Source organism: Manis javanica, chromosome 16 (genome assembly GCF_040802235.1).
Source record: "Manis javanica isolate MJ-LG chromosome 16, MJ_LKY, whole genome shotgun sequence".
Taxonomy (NCBI): domain Eukaryota; kingdom Metazoa; phylum Chordata; class Mammalia; order Pholidota; family Manidae; genus Manis; species Manis javanica.
The window spans coordinates 2754153-2775444 of NC_133171.1; the positions used below are offsets into that span (position 1 = coordinate 2754153).

The window sequence follows — 21292 nt, forward strand, 5'->3', positions numbered from 1 at the left end:
GCCTCCATGGCACAGCGCTGAACCCATCCCACGTCTGGCGTCCCCCACTCCCAGACCCAAGTGTCAGAGGCCAGAATCCACAGCAGACTTGTTTTGTTTCCTCAAGCAGTGGGTGGCTCTTTTTCTTTTTTCTTTTTTTAATAAAGCATTTGAGTAGGCAGCAAAGCCAGTCAGAACTGTTTATTTATAGCTGTGGATTTTCAATGCAGTATAAATTCGAAATCGTTACTGAATGAGGCCCGCGCCCACTCACACACGCAGGGCTGCTATCCGTGAGTCCTTTCACACGGTTTGACTGTACACAGTCTAAAACGGGAGAAAATGACATGCTCCGAGTCAGATGATGAAGTCACAGCTAAACTGCAAAGCAGAAAACCAGCAATTATTTTTCCTCAGCACAATATGCGGAGTGCGACAGGTGCAATTATCCAATATCATTTAACAGCACCAGTTTGTGGTATAGGGAGAAAATAAAGGTTTCCATGTCTCAGAGAGAAAAAAAAGAGAAAGAACCTGCCTCCTGCCTCCAGTTTCTGTAAATTAAGCTGCGGTAGGTGCAATGAAACTGGCCAAGATTCCAGAACCACCTGACTTCCCCATCTTTCCTCCCCGGAAGCCTGCAAACTGCGTCATCAGGGACTTCTGAAAAAAGCCCCTTGCCTTGGGGTTAGGTCCCTTGGAGGGAGACCTCCTGTGTTGGCTGTCCTCCCTCAGCTGAATCAAGGTCAAGGAGAGGGCCGCCTGTCAGGTGTTACTGTATCCCCTCACCCAAGTGCCCCCCTCTCGGCTTCTGCCACATTGTTGTTCCTACACCCAAGCCTTTCCTTAAGCTGGTCATGCTACCTGGGAAGACCCTTCCTTCTTCCTCCAGCCACAGTCTCTCATGGCTCCAGGCCTGCCTGCAGGGCCCCTCACCCACCCTCCTAAAAAGCTTTCCTTTAGTTCTGTGGGGGCACTGGGCTCATTGCCTTCCCTCAAGCCCTGTAGCAGCCACCTCAGCCCCACGCACATCCCTTCCTCTCTCCTTCCTCTGACCTGCTGTGTTCTGCTCCCATGACAGCAAGTGATGCTGGATAAGCTTTAGAGCCAGAGCACGTCTGAATTCTGATCCTGACTCACTGTTTGTATAGAACCTGTGGGAAATAACTTCCTTCCCTCACCTTGGTTCCTTACAGTTGTATGATAATACTTAGCATGATTCAATATGATTATTCGTGGTGGAGGGTGAAGTGTCAGCCATCCAGGACTGCTCTTCCCACTCTGCTTGGCTGCAGACTCCCTGAGGCCAGGGGCCAGGTCTCAGTGTCCAGATCCACAAGGAGACCGAACTGCACCACGAGAAAGCACTGAAAATACAGACTGACTTGAGGATTCATTACTGTTTCTTAATCCTGTAGGCTTCACTACCAAATATCTTCCTCCTCGCCCAGAAGCTGAGATTCCTAACATCAGGCTCCCTGTTTCATTTAAAATACACTCTCCATTTTAATCCTGAATCCTATTAACTATGGTGACCAGGTTATAGTTTCATGTGACCTGGTGGTGGAAAGCACACTGACAGAATGAGACGAGGGACAAATAAACTTGTCAAGAGGAAAAGGAGATGGGGAGTGGCCGGGAGAATAAAGACTGCGTGCAGGCGAGCTCCGGATAGGATGGTTGGATCGCCCTGGCTACCCCCGGACAGCCTAGGAATACTGGGCTCCAAGTCAGGGCCACTGACCTTTATAAGAGAAGTGGGGGCAGGGGGGCTCCAAAGACAAATTTATTCTCCTTCTGGCGTGTGCTCACCCCTTCCTTACAGATGGTGTCTGCTTGCCCCAAAGGCCTGGCTCAGTCTGACTCTTCCTGCTTCAGCCACTCCTGTGGTGAGATGCTCCAGGCACTTCAAGAAGGCTCTGCTCTTACGGCACCCCAAGGATCTTCCTAATGGACAGAAAACAATTTTTCACCACAGAAAAAGCATTTCATTTGAGACAAATTTAATATGGAAGTGAGAGAGCTGACCCATTGACTTACATTTATTCATGTTCACTTATTAATGAAAGGTGTTTGATGATTGAAAGTCAGCTTTAATGGGAGGGGGCACACCTGACAGAGGGAAAAGGGGGATGTTGTGACAAAAGAAACAGGTACAGAAAGGGCCAGCTGCTTACTCTGGGGACAGACCAGGCCTACTTCCCAATGTTCTACCATGCAAATTGCCAAGAGGTGACTGGGTGTGTGCCTTGGCTTGCCACCCCACCTCCAGAGAGCTCCGCCATGTTTAGCGTGCCCCCACATAGAGCTGGAAGTGATGACAGCCATTGAATGGCCAACGCAGTTCGGCACGCCTTTGGAGGATTGGAAAGAGGAGGCATAGGTGGGACGTGTCACTCTTTCTGTCTCTGTCCTGAAGGTCTGGCTCACTTTACGGCTGGGGAGAAAAGTTGTGGTTGGGTTAGGACCATCTTGAGAAGAGACAGAGCAAAGAAAAACATCTGGAGTCCATTGGCTCTTGAAGAACTTCAGCCAGGGTTGAACTTGCCCAAGATTCCTTCTTATCCAAACAGCAATCAGTCCCAGAGTCCCTGAAGTGCTGACAAGAGGTGACATTCATTAAGGGCACACTGTGTGCTTCTCTGAGGGCAAGGAGCAGGACTTATACACCACTGCATCCCCCACAGGGCAGAGTGCACAATACACAGCAGACTGTCAATACACATGTGACCTCAGATTTACACAGCATGCTCACATGCTCAGCATCTCATGGTGGCATTAAGACCAGATGTTGCCATCCTTTCCACTCCACCAAGGCTTTTAATCTTTCCGGATTGATACCTTCAGGAATATATTTTATGTCATGATGCAGTAGAAACACAGAACACACACACCTACATTTTTAATATGTGCAATAGGCTGCTTTATTTTCTGATCATTTTCTATTATGTGAACTATATTATGACCAGTTAATTGACTTCTTAATTCAACAATGGGCTTGCAACCAGTAAGCTGAATGACATTACACCCCACTGTACTATAGGATTTGTTCATTCACTGAACAAGGAATTATAAACTTCCTACTATGTGCATGGTGCCGGTCACATGCATGTCGTGGCCTGAGGTCATGACGATCATCAGGTGTGATGGGGCATGATGGTCATGGCTTGGGCCATTTGCACGGGCGTTAGGGATTTGCACCCTTTGATCCTGCAGCACCTTCGGGAAATGCAGAACGAAGCCTTGTTCCTCCAGCTCAGTGTGTGAGCAGCTGCTCTGCTAGACTCGGCTCCTCTGAGGTTCTGACAGGAAGAAGGGGAAAGGTGCTGGTGCCTCGAGCACCTACAAAATCTTACAGAATCTTCCGCTGAGGCTGAAGTCTGGCCTGAGCACATACATTTGATTATACTTTAAGGATATGTTTTCACTCCACACTTAATTTTATTAAGATGTAAATTATAAAGTTAGATGACGTAGAGTTGGGAAACAAATACTGTATGACTTTGACCTTGCCAGGAATCCGGCACATGATTCTGAGGACTCTCAACTTAGGTGTGTTCAGTCCCATTTGAACAATTTTCTAATTACCTTCTGAAATGTAACCAGGTTGTCATATTCTGTACATGCATTCTCTCGACTTGGCCAAGTTTTAAAGTCATGTGGTTCAATAAAATTACTTTTATTTTAAGTTAGATCACACTGGCCTTGCCTGTATTCTCCTCTGCTAGACTTCCTGCCATCAAGACCTTTGAGTGTCCTCATATGTCACCAAACTAAGAGAAGAGTCCAGGAGATCTGCCTGCAAGTGATTCCGTCACAGGCTCCCTGCTCAGTGGTGTGTACTTGTGGGAAACCTGACATCAAGGAAGAGAAAGAACCTCTTGCAAAAAATCTTCTCAACTCACAGCCTCCCCTGGGGGTCATATTAGATCTTGGGCATGGAACACAGGAATTACTGACTATGAACAGTGATAAGGAGACTTTGCTGTGCCTTCTAGTGGGTTTAATGAAAATGCCATGGGCACATGCATCTTGGTTCTGTGGTTGCCTGTTGGGAAGGCGACTGAAAGCACAGCTCCAGGGAGGGTCTTCCAGGATGAGGGCCAGAAGAGCACTAAGCTATCTGAGCATGAATGTGTCTGTGTGTATATGAGACAAGGTGCGGTGCTTGTGCACCTGAGGTGGAAGGACATAATCCCTTTTCCTGCCTGGCAGGTAGATGGGCCACCAGTCCTCCCCCCACAATGAGGGAAGCAGGGGAAAGGATGGCTTTCTGCAACAGGTTCCTCAGTTGGAGGAATCAAAATTAGGTTTGTTCCCAGGACACCCTGGCAGCCGGGAAACCAGCCCCCAGCCAGGCAGGAACTCAGGGCCACATAAGCCCACCTGTTTCCTGGCCTCCATAATGTCTTTGAGTCCCTTTTCGTTGTATACCCCTTGGTTTACAAGACTAGAGGAGATGATCATTTCTCATTTATCTTACTTTGAAGATGACTAATTAGCTAAACACATCTGTAAAGACCCTATTTCCAAATAAGGTCATATTCTCATGTTCCAGATGGATGTAAATATTGGAGGATGCTGTTTCATCTAACACATTAAAATGAGGAGACTTCAGAGTAAGAGGTCATTGGATATCAAATTCCAGTTTTTAATTCTTCTCATTTGTCTGTGCTAACTCAAGCAATAGTTTATACCATTCATTGCGTGCCTAGTAGAGACACTTATTTGCTATTCATAATCTCTACCCCACGCTATATCCCTGAAAGGTGACATTATTATCCCCATGTTAAGGATATAGAAACTCAGTGAGTTGGATGGATTTCCCCAAGTAAGAATGATCTGAGAATGGAGTCTGAGCCCAGTCCGGTCAGCTCAGATTTATGCTGTGTGATTTCTACCGATTCCTGCTTCTGTTTTCTTCATGATGTCTACAAGATCAAGACTTCCTTCTGTTTCCTCAAGGTCAAAGCTTAAGCATTTTCATTTTAAGCCTTCTTCAGCAATGTAGGAAGGATACAGGTCTTAGAACACCAAATTATTGTGGAAACTCTCTTTCCTGAGCCCTAGCAGTTTGAATGGCCATAGAAACGGGCTAAGTGAACACTGAGGGGGCCTTGTGAGCTGGAGAGCAAGGAAACCTGAAGGGCCGCTGCCAGGGCCTGGGGCAGTTAGGCCGCCTTCCTGCACATTTGGAGCCCCGGGCTTATCATGGTACTTATGCCCAGATTCCCTCCTCCGTAGACTTTGAGTTGGGCTGGGATACGGGTGAGGCTTTGGGAGTGTCAAAAGCACCTCTAGGTCATGCCAACGGGCAGCTGAAGTTGGAAACACTGATACATGGGAATTCTCCTTGAAATTTCCTTGGATATCGCAGCAGCTAAAGTGTGATGAAATGTAATGCATATCAGGTCGTTATAAACATCACCTGGGAGAGCTGTCGCCTTCCTTTCTGACAGCCCCTGGAGTCCAGCATCCCAGTGCTCAGCAAATTCGGTGGCATGACTGACCCCTGCTCCCCTTGGACACAGCACCCGAGGTGACTTTGAGGCAGAGTGCAGGGCCTGGGCTCCAGGAACGGTTCAGAGGCTCTGCAGAGCTTTCTGGTTGGGTGTTGTCACATCTACCTACACACCTCAGTGCACCGATAGCGGTGAAAGGTCCAGACTGTTTAAAATCTCTCTACCTATGTGCACACACACACACACAAACACACATAGACACACACATTTGCACACACACACACACACACACACACACACACACACACGCACACACTATCGGCTCTATTTCTCTGGAAAACCCTAATACACTCCTCTCTTTTCCTCTTCCGGGCCTCCCTTCCCTTCTCCGGGGCTGCCTCCCGGCGCTGTCGGCGCTGTTGCATGCCTGCCTTCACTCACTCGCCCCCTCCAGATCCTTTGCCTGCAGCCCCGGTGACTCACAGGCCTATAATAAGCCCTCTGCTTCCGTTTGCCAAACTCTCTCGCTTCCCTTCATTCATTCAAGAGTCTCCCAAAATCCCACATCGTCCAATCAAGGAAACAACAGTCTGTCCTCTTACGGATGAGCCCATTCAGCGGAACAGATTTCAGAAAAAACTGAACATATGAGAGTTGCTTTGAATATTAACTTGTGAGATGGTTCCACACATGACTGGAAGGGGACGTGGTGTCTCGAAATGCTCTGCCTTGGAGGCCCAGGCTCTGGGGAGGGCTGGGTGTGCACAGCGCAGATTGGTGGGCGGCACACCTTCACAGGCGTCAGTGATGCTCCCCAGGCTACGGGCATGGCTTCCAAGTCAGGGTGCTGAAGGCCACTGCCCCCATGGTTAGAGATTTTATGACCAACCTCATGTCACTATCCTGATGCTTTATCACTGCTCACCAGGAGAACTGGGTGAGGTGTGCAGGAGTCAGGGCAAATCCGTGAGTTTATGCCCTCCTGACCTCTTGCTCCTTCTGGGAGCAAGACCCATTACTGTACAAGCTCAACGCACATGATCAACACATAACGCTCATGGCAAGGAGCACAGTCACGGATCTGGAGGCTCATTAACCTCACCTGCATTGACCTGCAGGCTGCTCCAGGGTCAGAGACCATTAGTAGCTGAAATGGGAAGAGCAGCCATGGCCAAAGAATGGCAGTTACTGCAAAAGGCTTGCCAGGGTCTCATTACTGCCCCCTCGCTGTGGTTGATGGAGGGTCAGGGGTTCCCTACCCGTCCCTTCCTATCGCACCTTGGGAGGGGCTTCGTGATGTGGCTGTAACCATTGTTAAACCACACGCCACACTTGCAGTAGACATTGCAGGGGCAATAGAACTGCCTTAAAGCTACACCAATGAGCTACAGTTCCTGAAATGGCTGGTAGCCAGAGAGTAAAGGAGGCCCATAGGATATGGCAGGCAGGCAAAGTTCAGTTAGTGCTATTTCCACAGCATTTACCATCTTGGGTGACTCAGCCTTTCAGAGCCAGGTTTCCCCCTTACACACATTCGGGGTCCAATACATACCTTGTGTTACGGTTACTGCAGTGTTTGGGTGGGATATAAGGGACCTAGAACACAGCCCAGGGTCTGGCACTTGATGAACTTCTATTTGCTCCTCTGTTCTCATAACTCAGACGCTCTAGTAGTCCAATGAGGGGTACTTACAAGTTATCCTTTGTGATCTTGGTAGATTTAGTGCTAAATCACAGAGGATGGAACCACTGATTGGGGCACAAGGGGTCAGAACATTTTAAGGGGAGGGACACTAACAGTCTGCATGACTTCACAAAATCAGCTAGAGGGTTCCAATTATTCCCTGGCTTGAAGTACAAACAGGAGAGCATTGCATATGACCCAACAGAATGAAAATGGGAGAAGGCAAGGAAAAATGGCAAATGCCATGGACTCTGCTAATTCTAGTTTTTAGAACCCTCCAAGTCTTCATAAAATGCTAACATTTCCAAAACCATCACCACTTTAGGTAGGCTTACATTAAGGGAAGCAGCACATGCCATCTTCTTCCCCTTGGCCACCCAACTGTGGAGATACCCCCTGAGCAGTCCTTGCATTACAGGGCAGGAGAGAGAAATTCGTGTTTCAATTCACAAAAGACGAGGAGGCCATCCTTGACATTCTGGGGGAGCAGCATTTAAAGAACATCTGCTGAGTTTTAGTTCTCGCGCCTTGTGATAAGATGACTTGGCAGGGTGTCCTCACCATGGTGGTATAAATGTAATGCGGTGGGGGAGAAACACTCTCTCCTGGTCTTCAGCTGCATTTTCCTTCCTGTCCATGAGTAATTCTAGGCCTGCCATGAAATGGGATGATGCTCGCCCTCTGGTGGCTAAATGGACTCTTCCCTATTCTTAGAGACACTGTTTTGGGAAGTCCTGTGCCTTGTTCCAGTGAGCAAGTCGCTGTGTGAGCTTCATCTCTTCTTCGCCTGTGTCCCTTCACCCTCACCAAAAGAGTTAATAAGATATTTTATTTTCAATTTCTTTGATCCGCACACTCTGCAAATATCTGGGCAAATATTTAACCCACGTTCTGAAAGGATAAAACACATTTTTCAAAAATTTAATTTTCACAAATATAACATACATTCCCTAATTGTAAAAAGCAATAATCTTGAATTTCTAAAAATGTAGTTTTCTATAAATCTTAATAATTTTATCAAATACATAAGTTTTCTTGTGAGAGATAGGCTCTTAGGTTCTCGATCTTCCATGCACTCAGGTGCCTGCAGTGGGAATCTGAGCCGCATTCTGGACTGTTCCTTCTCCCACCCATCCATCCAGTTAGTCACTGCATCCTGCCAATTCTACTTCTGCTGCTTTCTATTGACCAGCTTAGCTTAAAGCACCATCATTTCAGGTTATCACAATACGCTTTTTAAAAAATATGTTTTAATTTATTTTTGAGTGGTTAATACCTGCATGTGCTATAAAATTCAAAATGTACAATAGTGAATGCATTCCCTAGCCTCTCAGTTCCCCTCTACAAAAGCAACTACAGTTCCAGTCTCTTGCACATGCTTCTAGAAGTACTGTACAAGCATATATATATATATATATATATATATATATATATATATATATATCGTGTATTTATAATATACATTTCTTTCACAAATGATGACACGCTGTTCTGTACCTTGGTTTCCCATCTTTTAGTACACATTGGAGAGAAATCCTAAATCACATAAAGTGGGCTGCCTTATTCTCTTTCGAGAGATTCATAGAATTCTATTATATGTACATTACCATAATTCATGTAATGAGTTCTGTATTGATGGAGATTCAGATGGTTTCCAATCTTTTCTATTATAAGTCAATGCTGCAATAAAGATCTTCATACAGACATCATTTTGCACATGTGCCAGGATATACTTGGGATAAATTCCTAGAAGTGGAATTGTTGGATCAAAGGAAATGCATATTTTTACTTTTGATAGTTATTGCCAAATTACTCTTCACAGAGGTTTTTCCAGTGTCTACGCTCACTAACAAAATGTGAAACCCTATTTTCCCAAATACTCAACAACACAGTAGGCTATAGATTTTATATATAGAAATGTTATCTCCATATAGGTTTTTTTTTGAGAGGGCATCTCTCATATTTATTGATCAAATGGATGTTAACAACAGTAAAATTCTGTATAGAGGACTCAATGCACAATCATTAATCAACCCCAAGTCTAATTCTCAACAGTTTCCAATCTTCTGAAGCATAACGAACAAGTTTTTACATGGTGAACAAGTTCTTACATAGTGAATAAATTCTTACATGGTGATCAGTACAAGGGCAGTCATCACAGAAACTTTTGGTTTTGATCACGCATCATGAACTATAAACAATCAGGTCAAATATGATTTTTCATTTGATTTTTATATTTGATTTATATGTGAATCCCACATTTCTCCATTATTATTATTATTATTATTATTAATAAAATGCTGAAGTGGTAGGTAGATGCAAGATAAAGGTAGAAAACATAGTTTAGTGCTGTAAGAAGGCTAATGTAGATGATCAGGTCTGTGCCTATAGACTGAGTATTAATCCAGGCTAGACAAGGGCAGCAAAACATCCACAGATGCTGAAGATTTCTCTCAAAGCAGGGGGGGGTGAGGTTCTGAGCCTCACCTCTGTTGATCCCCAATTTCTCACCTGATGGCCCCCCTGTGACTGTGCCTGTCTGAGGTTGTTCCTCCCTTGAGGAATCTTACCCGTCTCTGGCTAACCAGTCATCTTCCGGGGCCATACAGGGAAATGTAAAGTTGGTAAGTGAGAGAGAAGCAATAGTCTTTGAAAAGGTTAACTTTTTACTTCTTTGCAGATTTATGCCCTGTGGCTTCTATGCCCAGCATTTGTCTTGAGGTATCTTTACCACTTGGAAGAATTATGATACTTGGTAATTTTCAATATGAGGCACGAATTCTACCAAAGGGTTGTAATTAGGAAGGAAGAAGAAAAGCTATAGAAGTAGCAGACGGAAGAAAACATGGAAAGATTGATTATTTCTTTGACATATCTTCTTGTAGAGTAACATAAATATGTATAGGTTTTAAACTACTGATTAAATTGTGTGCACACATTAACATAATAGGAATACAGCTACATAACAAAAGCAGACCTACAATTACCAGCCATATCCAGTGAAACCAAGAAAACTGGTTAGGCACCCTAGGCATTTGTGAAAACTTATCAATGATATAATGGATATTGTCTAACTGAATTTGAATAGTTTGAGAAAAATCAGACAAATTAAAACAACACATTCCTGGGAACTGTTCACATCCCATATGTTCTTTTAACAGTAGATAGTCTATAGTCGCACGGTTTTGGAGCACTGCAACTTGCACATCTCCTAATTCTTGGTTGAGTTCCAACAGTATAGATCCAGTCAAATTTGTTGTTTTACTGTATGCACAGGCCAGCTTAGATATCTCCTTCTTCATTCCAATGGCAAGTCCAGAAACCGGTGGGATGAATGCAGCTACAACTGCAACAGCGCCAGGATCTTTGTTGAAGTTTTTTGATGATCATCTTCTGTAATGACTCTTCCAGAGGATGTTGATGTTGGAAGTTCTTCTTCATATCGTATCGTAATTCATTTTCTGGGTAGCCAAATTAGGCTTTGATCCTCTGTCATATAGTTCTAATTTACATCATTCTTATTATGAATGAGGTTGAACATCTTTGTGTGTTTAAATGTGTCTTCCAAGTCTTATTCCTATGTATTTTCTGTGAATAGGCTTTTATATCTTTTATCCATTTTTGGAGTATTTTTTTTTCTTATTGAACTGTAGGAGCTTATAGCAGGCAACCTTCAAGATATGCCAGATGACCCTCAGCTCCTGGTACTCACATCCATTTGTGATCCCCTCCCACGTTGTACTATGGGTCTGAGTGACCAATAGTATATGGCGGAAGCACGTCATTTTCAAGATTTGCTTGTAAAAGTCACTTGACTTCCCTCTTGGTAGCTTTCTCTCTTGAGTCACTTGGTTTGGAGGAAACCAGTTGCCATGTCAGCCAGATGCTGATGGAGGTGGCTAGGTGTCAAGGAATTGAGGCCTCTAGCAAGTGACCAGAGGAACTGTCAAGCCTTCAAATTTCAACAGTTTGGCTTCTACCTCACAAGAGACTCTGAGCGGGAACCACCTGGCTAAGCTGTTCCCAGATTCCTGACCCTCCAAAACTGAGATAATAAATGCTTGTTTTTCTGAGCTGCTAAATTTTGGGGTAATTTATTATGCATCAATCAATAATAGTATGGAGCTCTAAATATATTAAGAAAATAAGCCCTTTCTCTTGAGATTCAGCTTCTTTATATGAATTCCAAATACTTTCCTATTTGTTGGGTCTTCTTCATGATTACGTTGTTTTTTATTTCCCTTCCTTACTTTCTTGCTACACAGATTTTTAAAATTTTTAGTTTAATTTATTAATTTAGGGGATTACCTTTATACTTAGAAATGATAGAAAGGACATTGTTAAAAAATATTCCTAATTTCATTTTCCTCTATTTCAAGGAGCTTGACCATTTGATCCAATTCCTCTTGAAATTGACTGAAAGCAGTGAATTAACATAATTTCCTTAAAATCATCAAAGAAATGACAAGATAATAAGGAATTACCAGACCAAGTTCTAAGAGATTGCAGCAGCCCATAAGGGCAAGAAAAGCAACCAAAGCCTTTTGCCCTGAGCACATATTGGAAGGACTTGTGTCACTGTTTTGAAGACCTCACAGAGTAGGACGCTCCACAGTCAAAGCTTAGAGTCCCCCAGGTTGACCTGCTAATATTAGACATCCATCTGTGTTAACACAGAATCTCAAAGGAAGAAGCTTGAGGATGCAGGTAAACCAGAAGGAAAACCACCTGCCATTGTCCCCTCAACTAACAGTTCCAAAACAGAGATGCCCTAATGCTGAGCAGAACAAAAGAAGGGAAACACACACACATAGGCGCTTACATGCAAGCTGTCCCCGAGCAGTTCTACCTAGAGACCAGCCTCCTGAAAAATTATAGCTTAAATTTAAAACTTAGGAGTGGCTTAGAAAACTTGAAGCCATGACTTTAATTTGAATTGGTTACAGAGAGGAGGTCCTCCAAATGCCTGGCAGAGGCAAATGGCAATCAACTTCATGGTTGCCTGTGATTAATGCAAACTAATGCCTTCCCATCTAAAGATGAGAAAGGACAATGGTCTTCCCTTAATATTGAGTATTGCATATTATCTACCACTGAAGAATTACCTAATTTTAAAGTGGGAGAGTTTGGGAAGTCAAATTTTCTAACTTCTTAATTTCACAGATTTGAAAATCAAGAGCTAGATAGGCTACATTATATCTCCAAAGTCACATCGCTGGATGGTAGCAGGGCCAGAAATGGCACAAGGGGTTTCCAGTAACTTTATTGTTACTTACTAGGAATGATATGCATGTGAATAGAAGTGAAATACATTATTATGTGTTCAGACACATCTGAATGTATTTTGTGAAATTCTGCTCTCTCTACTGCACACTTAGGTTTATCATGTACAGGCATAGGTTCAAAGACTTAGTAAGCCTTACTTTATGTTCTAGACAAGGAAATTTTGTTATTTGTAGAATATCATACTTTATCATTGAGAACCTACCCTTTTTATCTTTCTATATCCTGCTTTTCACAAGCTTCTCTGGGGAATTTTCAGGATGATGATGAAGGAAATAATATGATTGGCTTGGCATAAGCTCAAGTCTTCTCTAACAGCCCTGCCAAAGGACAGATTCCTTGGGAGACAGGGTGATCTCTGAGCCATGAAGGGGTGAACAGGAGGCACAGAAACTCACAGGCGTAGAGCTGGAGGAAACTGTAGGGCCTCAGTGGCAATCCCTCTGACCCCTTCATGGCCCCTTCTGGAGACTTTTGCTAATTTGCAGATTCACCTTTGAGACTTGCTCTGAATTGCTTCTTTTAAAAATAGCAGTTATGTCAGCAGCCAGATGTGGATCCCTGGCCCCCACAAATGACTGGAATCTCAGTCTCTCAAGTATTCTTCCTGTCTTAGCTTTCCAATCCCACTCATCTCCAGAGCACCATGCAATGTAGGTTTAACAGATCTCCAGGGCTGGGCATTCAGCAGTCCCAGGCTTCCACCCCCTCCCCGCTCCGTTTCTCTTCTTCCCGCCAGTGGGCTAAGTGGTGTGGGGATGGGGGTTTGGGTCCTGCCAGATCACGGCTTTGAGATCAGGACCTTTGATATTTAGGAAAACTATGTTTAATTCTACTGAGATCAAGATTTCTGTTAAGTCATTCAGTTGTTCTGGGCCTGTGAAGTTTACCATAGAGTGGTATATAAAACATCATACCTGTCATAATGAATATTCTAGGCTGGAAAAGGAGCTGTCCCAAAACCATGAACTTAGTGCTCCTGAAGACCTTTTTGACCACTATTTCAAGAACACCAAGTGTTGGACAACAAAAAATGAAAACTTAGTTTGCAGCACTGATTTACAGCTGTTTCCCCCATTGAATAGTAAGGTACTAATTACTGATACCAGAAATATTTCAAACCAGGAAGGATCAATGGATGTTGTAGCCAGAACACAGATACATGGGTTTCATATCTTTACTGTTTCGATTAGAACAGAAAAAACAAATGCAAGATGTAATTTGAATGTTTTCTCTTTCTATGATGGGGCCTCTTGAATATATTTCTGCATCAGATTGGCCTCTAATGATTTTTTATATGGTGGCATGTATCATCTATATTTTATATGCCATACTCTGGCTGACATGGTCTGCCTGTTATTGGAAAGATATACAAAGAATCCAGTTCTGGATTGCAGCTGTTATTTTCCTGGGAATTCTTGAAAAAGCAGTTTTTTATAGTGGATATCAAAAATGAATAGCACTGGGCTATCAACCTGAGGTTTATTGATATTCACGGAGTTGATATCTGCGATTAAGAGGACCTTGGCCCACCTGCTTGTGATCATTGTGAGCTTGGGTTACGGCATCGTGAAGCCTCATTGAGGAACAGTCATGCACCGTGTGATAGGACTGGCTGTGCTTTACTTCCTCTTTGCAGCTGTTGAAGGTGTGATGAGAGTCACTGGAGCAAATGACTCTGATCTTGTGCTTCTGGCCAGCCTCCCTCTCTCTCTCTCCTTGACTCTGGCTTGTGCTGGTGGAGTTTTATAAGTTTGGCACAAAATATGAAGTCTCTAAGGCAAAGAAAGAACACAGTGAAATTTTTGTTATACAGGCACTTTACAAATACTCTGATGTTTGCTGTAGCGGATTCTGTAGTGTTTATGGTATGCACAACTAAGACATTGGAGACCATCAGCAAATAATCAGAGGTATGCCTTTATGCCCTTAATAGATGGTTCTGATGATAAAATTGAGGAATTCATGGTAACGTCTGAAAATTTAACTGAAGGAATAAAATTAAGAGCTTTCAAAACAGTTTCCAATGGAAGAGCTAAACCTGGTACTTCTGATAATTTTGATGAATATTTGAAGTGGGCAGAAGAGAGTATTCCCTCTTCATTCACAGATGTACCTTTTCCAGTATTAGTGCATTCAGATGAGGAAATCATGTCCAGATCTGAAATGGCAGAAAAAATGTTCTCTTCAGAAAACATAATATGATTTGAACCCAGGAGAGCAGGATTCCCTCCTGAGAGCCTTGTTAGAACCAGTTTTCAAAGCACATATACTGTGTCACTGCAGTGACAGTGGCACTGTCTCTTTTTTCTTTTTTAAAATTTTTTATTAAGGTATGATTGATATACACTCTTATGAAGGTTTCACATGGAAAAACCGTGCAGTTACTACATTTATGCATATTATCAAGTCCCACCCATACCCCAATGCAGTCACTGTCCATTAGTACAGCAAGTTGCCAGAGATCCATTATGACCCTTCTCTGTGATACACTGTTCTCCCCGTGATCCCCAACACCATGTGTACTAAACATAATACCCCTCAATCCCCTTCTCCCTCCCTCCCTCCCCACCCGCCCTCTCACACCCCTCCCCTTTGGTAACCACTAGTTTAGTTCATTCTTGGATTCTCTGAGTCTGCTGCCATTTTGTTCCTTCAGTTTTGCTTCATTGTTATTCTCCACAAATGAGAGAAATCATTTAGCATTTGTCTTTCTCCACCTGGATTATTTCACTGAGCATAATGTCATCCAGCTCCATTCAATGTTGTTGCAAATGGGAGGATTTGTTTTCTTCTTATGGCTGAATAATATTCCATTGTGTATATGTATCACATCTTCTTTATCCATTCATCTGCTGATGGACCCTTAGGTTGCTTCCATATCTTGGCAATTGTAAAATGTGCTGCAATGAACATAGGGGTGCACATGTCTTTTTGAATCTGAGAAGTTGTATTCTCTGGGTATATTCCAAGAAGTGGGATTCCGGGGTCAAATGGTATTTCTATTTTTAGTTTTTTGAGGAACTTCTATATTGCTTTCCACAATGGTTGAACTAGCTTACATTCCCACCAGCAGTGTAGAAGGGTTCCCCTTTCTCCGCATTCTCACCAACATTTGTTGTTCTTAGTCTTTTCAATGCTGGCCATCCTTACTGGTGTGAGGTGATATCTCATTGTGGTTTTAATTTGCATTTCTCTGACGATTAGTGATGTGGAGCATCTTTTCATGTGTCTGTTGGCCATCTGAATTTCTTCTTTGGAGAACTGTCTCTTCATATCCTCTGCCCATTTGTTAATCGGGTTATTTACTTTTTGGGTGTTGAGGTGTGTAAGTTCTTTATATATTTTGGATGTTAACCCCTTGTCAGATATGTCATTTACAAATATATTCTCCCATACTGTAGGATGCCTTTTTGTTTTGTTGATGATGTCCTTTGCCATATAAAAACTTTTTCGTTTGATGTAGTCCCATGAGGCCATTTTTGCTTTCATTTCCCTTTCTCGAGGAGATGGGTTCAGGAAGAAGTTGCTCATGCTTATATTCAGGAGATGTTTGCCTATGTTGTCTTCTAAGAGTTTTATGGTTTCATGACTTACAGTCATGTCTTTAATCCATTTTGAATTTACTTTTGTATATGGGGTTAAACAATAGTCCACTTTCATTCTCTTGCATGTAGCTGTCCAGTTTCGCCAACACCAGCTGTTGAAGCAGCTGTCATTTCCCCATTGTATATCCATGGCTCCTTTATCATATATTAATTGACCAATATGGGTGGGTTTATATCAGGGCTCCTCTCTAGTCTGTTCCATTGGTCTATGGGTCTGTTCTTGTGCCAGCACCACATTGTCTTGATTACTGTGGCTTTGTAGTAGACCTATAAGATGGGGAGTGTAATTCCCCTGCTTTATTCTTTCTTCTCAGGATTGCTTTGGCTATTTGAGGACTTTTGTGGTTCCATATGAATTTTAGGATGATTTTCTCTAGTTCATTGAAGAATGCTGTTGGTATTTTGATAGGAATTGCATTGAATCTATAGATTGCTTTAGGCAGGATGGCCATTTTGACAATATTAATTCTTCCTATCCATGAGCATGGGATGTGTTTCCATTTATTGGTATATTCTTTAATTTCTCTCAGGAGTGTCTTGTAGTTTCAGAGTATAGGTCTTTCACTTCCTTGGTTAGGTTTATTCCTAGGTGTTTTATTCTTTTTGATGCAATTGTGAATGGATCATTGGTAGTTCATTGTTTTTCTGCTAGTTCATTGTTAGTGTATGTATAAGAATGCCACAGATTTTTGTGTATTAATTTTGTATCCTGCAACTTTGCTGAATTCAGATATTAGATCTAGTAGTTTTGGAGTGGATTCTTTAGGGTTTTTTATGTACAATTATCATGTCATCTGCAAACAGGGACAGTTTAACTTCTTCCTTGCCTGTCTGGATGCCTTTTATTTCTTTGTGTTGTCTGATTGCCATGGCTAGGACCAGAACTATGTTGAATAGAAGTGGGGAGAGTGGGCATTCTTGTCTTGTTCCCAATCTTAAAGGAAAAGCTTTCAGCTTCTTGATGTTAAGTATAATGTTGGCTGTGGGTTTGTCATATATGGCCTTTATTATGTTGAGATACTTGCCCTCTATACCCATTTTGTTGAGAGTTTTTATCATGAATGGATGTTGAATTTTGTCAAATGCTTTTTCAGCATCTATGGGGATGATTATGTGGTTTCTGTCCTTCTTTTTGTTGATGTAGTGGATGATGTTGATGGATTTTCAAATGTTGTACCATCCTTGCATCCCTGGAAAAATCCTTGTTGATCATGATGGATAATCTTTTTGATGTATTTTTGAATTTGGTTTGCTAATATTTTGTTGAATATTTTTGCATCTATGTTCATCAAGGATATTGGTCTTTAATTTTCTTTTTTTGTGGTGTCTTTGCCTGGTTTTGGTATTAGAGTGATGCTATTAGCATCATAGAATGAGTTTGGAAGTACTCCCTCCTCTTCTATTTTTTGGAAAACTTTAAGGAGAATGGGTATTAGGTCTTCACTAAACTTTTGATAAAATTCAGCAGTGAAACCATCTGGTCCAGGAGTTTTGTTCTTAGGTAGGTTTTTTATTACCAGTTCAATTTCTTTGCTAGTAATTGGTCTGTTCAGATTTTCTGTTTCTTCCTTAGTCACCTTGAAAGGTTGTATTTTTCTAGAAAATTGTCCATTTCTTCTAGGTTATCCAGTTTATTAGCATATAATTTTTCATAGTATTCTCTAATAATTCTTTGTATTTCTGTGGTGTCTGTAGTGATTTTTCCTTTCCCTGTTCTGATTTTGTTTATGTGTGTAAACTTTCTTTTTTTCTTGATAAGTCTGGCTAAGGGTTTATCTATTTTGTTTATTTTCTTGATGAACCAGCTCTTGCTTTCTTTGATTCTGTGTATTGTTTTTTTTATTCTTCTCAATTTTATTTGTTTCTGCTCTAATCTTTATTATGTCCCTCCTTCTACTGACTTTGGGCCTCATTTGTTGTTCTTTTTCTAGTTTCACTAATTGTGAGTTCAGACTGCTTATATGGGATTGTTCTTCTTTCTTGAAGTAGGCCTGTATTGCAATATAATTTCCTCTTAGCACTGCCTTGTCTGCATCCCACAGATTTTGTGGTGTTGAATTATTATTTTCATTTGTCTCCATATATTGCTTTATCTCTGTTTTTATTTGGTCATTGATCCATTGGTTATTTAGGAGCATGTTTGTGAAGCCTCCATGTGTTTGTGGGATTTTTCATTTTCTTTGCATAATTTATTTATAGTTTCATACCTTTGTGATCTGAGAAACTGGTTGGTACAATTTCAATCTTTTTGAATTTACTGAGGCTCTTTTTGTGGCCTAGTATATTATCTATTCTTGAAAATGTTCCATGTGCACTTGAGAAGAATGTGTATTCTCTTGCTTTTGGGTGTAGAGCTCTGTAGATGTCTGTTAGGTCCATCTGTTCTAATGTGTTGTTCAGTGCCTCTGTCTCCTTACTTATCTTCTGTCTGGTTGACCTGTCCTTCAGAGTGAGTGGAGTGTGGAAGTCCTAGAATGAATGTATTGCATTCTATTTCCCCTTTTAATTCTGTTAGTATTTGTTTCACATATGTGGGTGCTCCTGTGTTGACAGCATAGATATTTAAAATGGTTATATCCTCTTGTTGGACTGACCCCTTTATCATTATGTAATGACCTTCTTTATCTCTTGTGACTTTCTTTGTTTTGAAGTCTATTTTGTCTGATACAAGTACTGCAACTCTTGCTTTTTTTCTCTCTGTTAGTTGCATGAAATATCTTTTTCCATCCCTTCACTTTTAGTCTGTGTATGTCTTTGGGTTTAAAGTGAGTCTCTTGTAGGCAGCATATAGATGCGTCTTGTGTTTTTATCCACTCAGTCACTCTGTTTTTGGTGCATTCAGTCCATTTACATTTAGGGTGATTATCTATAAGTATGTACTTACTGCCATTTCAGGCTTTAGATTCGTGGTTACCAAAGGTTCAAGGTTAATTTCCTTACTATCTAAGAGTCTAACTTAACTCACTTAATATGCTGTTGCAAACACAATCTAAAGGTTCTTTTTTTTCCTCCTTCTTTTTCTTCCTCCTCCATTCTTTATATATTAGGTATCATATTCTGTATTCTTTGTCTATCCCTTGATTGACTTTGGGGTTAGTTAATTTAATTTTACATTTGCTTAGTAATTAGCTGTTCTACTTTCTTTACTGTGGTTTTATTACTTCTGGTGACAACTATTAAACCTTAGGAACACTTCCATCTATAGCAGTCCCTCCAAAATAGACTGTAGAGATGGTTTGTGGGAGGTAAATTCTCTCAGCTTTTGTTTATCTGGAAATTGTTTAATCCCTTCTTCAAATTTAAATGATAATCTTGCCAGATAAAGTAATCTTGGTTCCAGGCCCTTCTGCTTCATTGCATTAAATACATCATACCACTCCCTTCTGGCCTGTAAGTTTTCTGCTGAGAAGTCTGATGTTAGCCTGATGGGCTTTCCTTCATATGTGATCTTATTTCTCTCTCTGGCTGCTTTTAATAGTTTGTCCTTATCCTTGATCTTTGCCAGTTTTATTACTATATGTCTTGGTGTTGTCTTCCTTGGGTCCCTTGTGTTGGGAAATCTGTGGATCTCCATGGCCTGAGAGACTATCTCCTTCCCTGGACTGGGGAAGTTTTCAGCAATTACCTCCTCAAAGACACTTTCCATCCCTTTCTCTCTCTCTTCTTCTTCTTCTGGTATCCCTATAATGCAAATATTGTTCCGTTTGGATTGGTCACACAGTTCTCTCAATATTCTTTCATTCTTAGAGATCCTTTTTTTCTCTTTGTGCCTCAGCTTCTTTGTATTCTTCTTCTCTAGTTTCTATTTCATTTAACGTCTCTTTCACCTTATCCAATCTGCTTTTAATATCTTCCATTTAATATCCTGGATCTCCGACCAGAATTCATTCCAGAGTTCTTGGATATCTTTCTGTACCTCCATTAGCATGTTGATGATTTTAATTTTGAACTCCCTTTCAGGAAGAGTCATAAGGTCCATGTCATTTAAATCTTTCTCCGGAGTTATATTAATTTTACTCTGGACCAGGTTCCTTTGGCACTTCATACTTGTATATGGCGCCCTCTAGTTTCCAGAAGCTCTACTGTGGAGCTGTTCAGCCCCTGAAGCAATGACAGGGGTCACAGGGGAGCGGTATTGGTACCTGGTGGGAGGAAAGAGCTGTTCCCTGCCTCCCAGCTGCTGTGCCTGTCTCCACTGCCTGAACCAGTGGGCCGAACCCACAGGTATAAGCTTTTGTCCCAGAGCATCCAGATATGGATCCTTGCTTTCCACAAACAGCTGGAATCCCAGTCTCCCCTGGAACTCTGCCTGTATTAACTTTCCAACCCCATAATCATGCGAGTATCATGAAAGCACCATGAAATGTAGGTTTGTGCTCCCAGAGCAGGTCTCTGGAGCTAGGTATTCAGCAGTCCCAGGCCTTCCACTCCCTCCCTGCTCCATTTCTCTTCCTCCTGCTGGTGAGCTGGGGTGGGGAAAGGGCTCAGGTCCTGCCAGGCCACAGCTTTGGTACATTACCGCATTCGGTGAGGTCTGCTCTTTTCTCCAGGTGTGTGCAGTCTGAAGCCATCCTCTTTCCTGTTGCTCTCTCAGGATTAGTTGCACCAATTAAATTTTCTAATTGTATCCAGTTTTAGGAGGAAGCCTCTGTTTCTACTCTCATGCTGCCATCTTTAATCTGCATCTGTGGCACTGTCTCTTGATGTCTCATGACCTGAGTTGAGTATTCCTGTGGGGAGGGGGGCACCTTAGCTCCTTCATCTGAGCAGAAGAAGGCACCCTGGGGCAGAAGCTGTAGCTCATAGGAAGGGTGGAGAAAAATTAATCCAGGACCACTGTGCAGTTTAGCGGTGCTTCTGCACAGTCCCAGGAACCATTCATCAGAGCTTCTGAGGCTGTCAGATCATTGATGCCAAGGATACCATGACAATGGGTCTCCATATGAATGAAGAAATCTGAGGGTAGGAGTCCAGTTTTGTGTGTTTCTAGGCAAAGTGCTCAAGTGTTCTTATTTATGCAGTTCATGAATTATATGATGAATGAAGCTTGCTTAATGGAACTTTTATGATTTTGGCTAGATTAGTATTTAAATACCTCATTTAAAAGATAGTTTATTTCATAAATAGGGGGAAATAGATGAATATGTGAATTTTTTAAGCCCTAGAGATGATGTTCCCATACTTTCCCTGGAAAGAAAACAATGTTAATATCTTACATATCCTATAGAGAATACCAACTATTCCTCTGTAATACCATACACTGTTTGCACTACTAT

General features: G+C 42.0%; 1 pseudogene; it reads left to right on the forward strand.

Annotated features, from left to right (window-relative positions):
* The first annotated feature begins 11826 nt into the window (after positions 1–11826).
* Positions 11827–14613, forward strand: LOC140846867 (transmembrane protein 87B pseudogene; annotated as a pseudogene).
* Positions 14614–21292: the final 6679 nt, after the last annotated feature.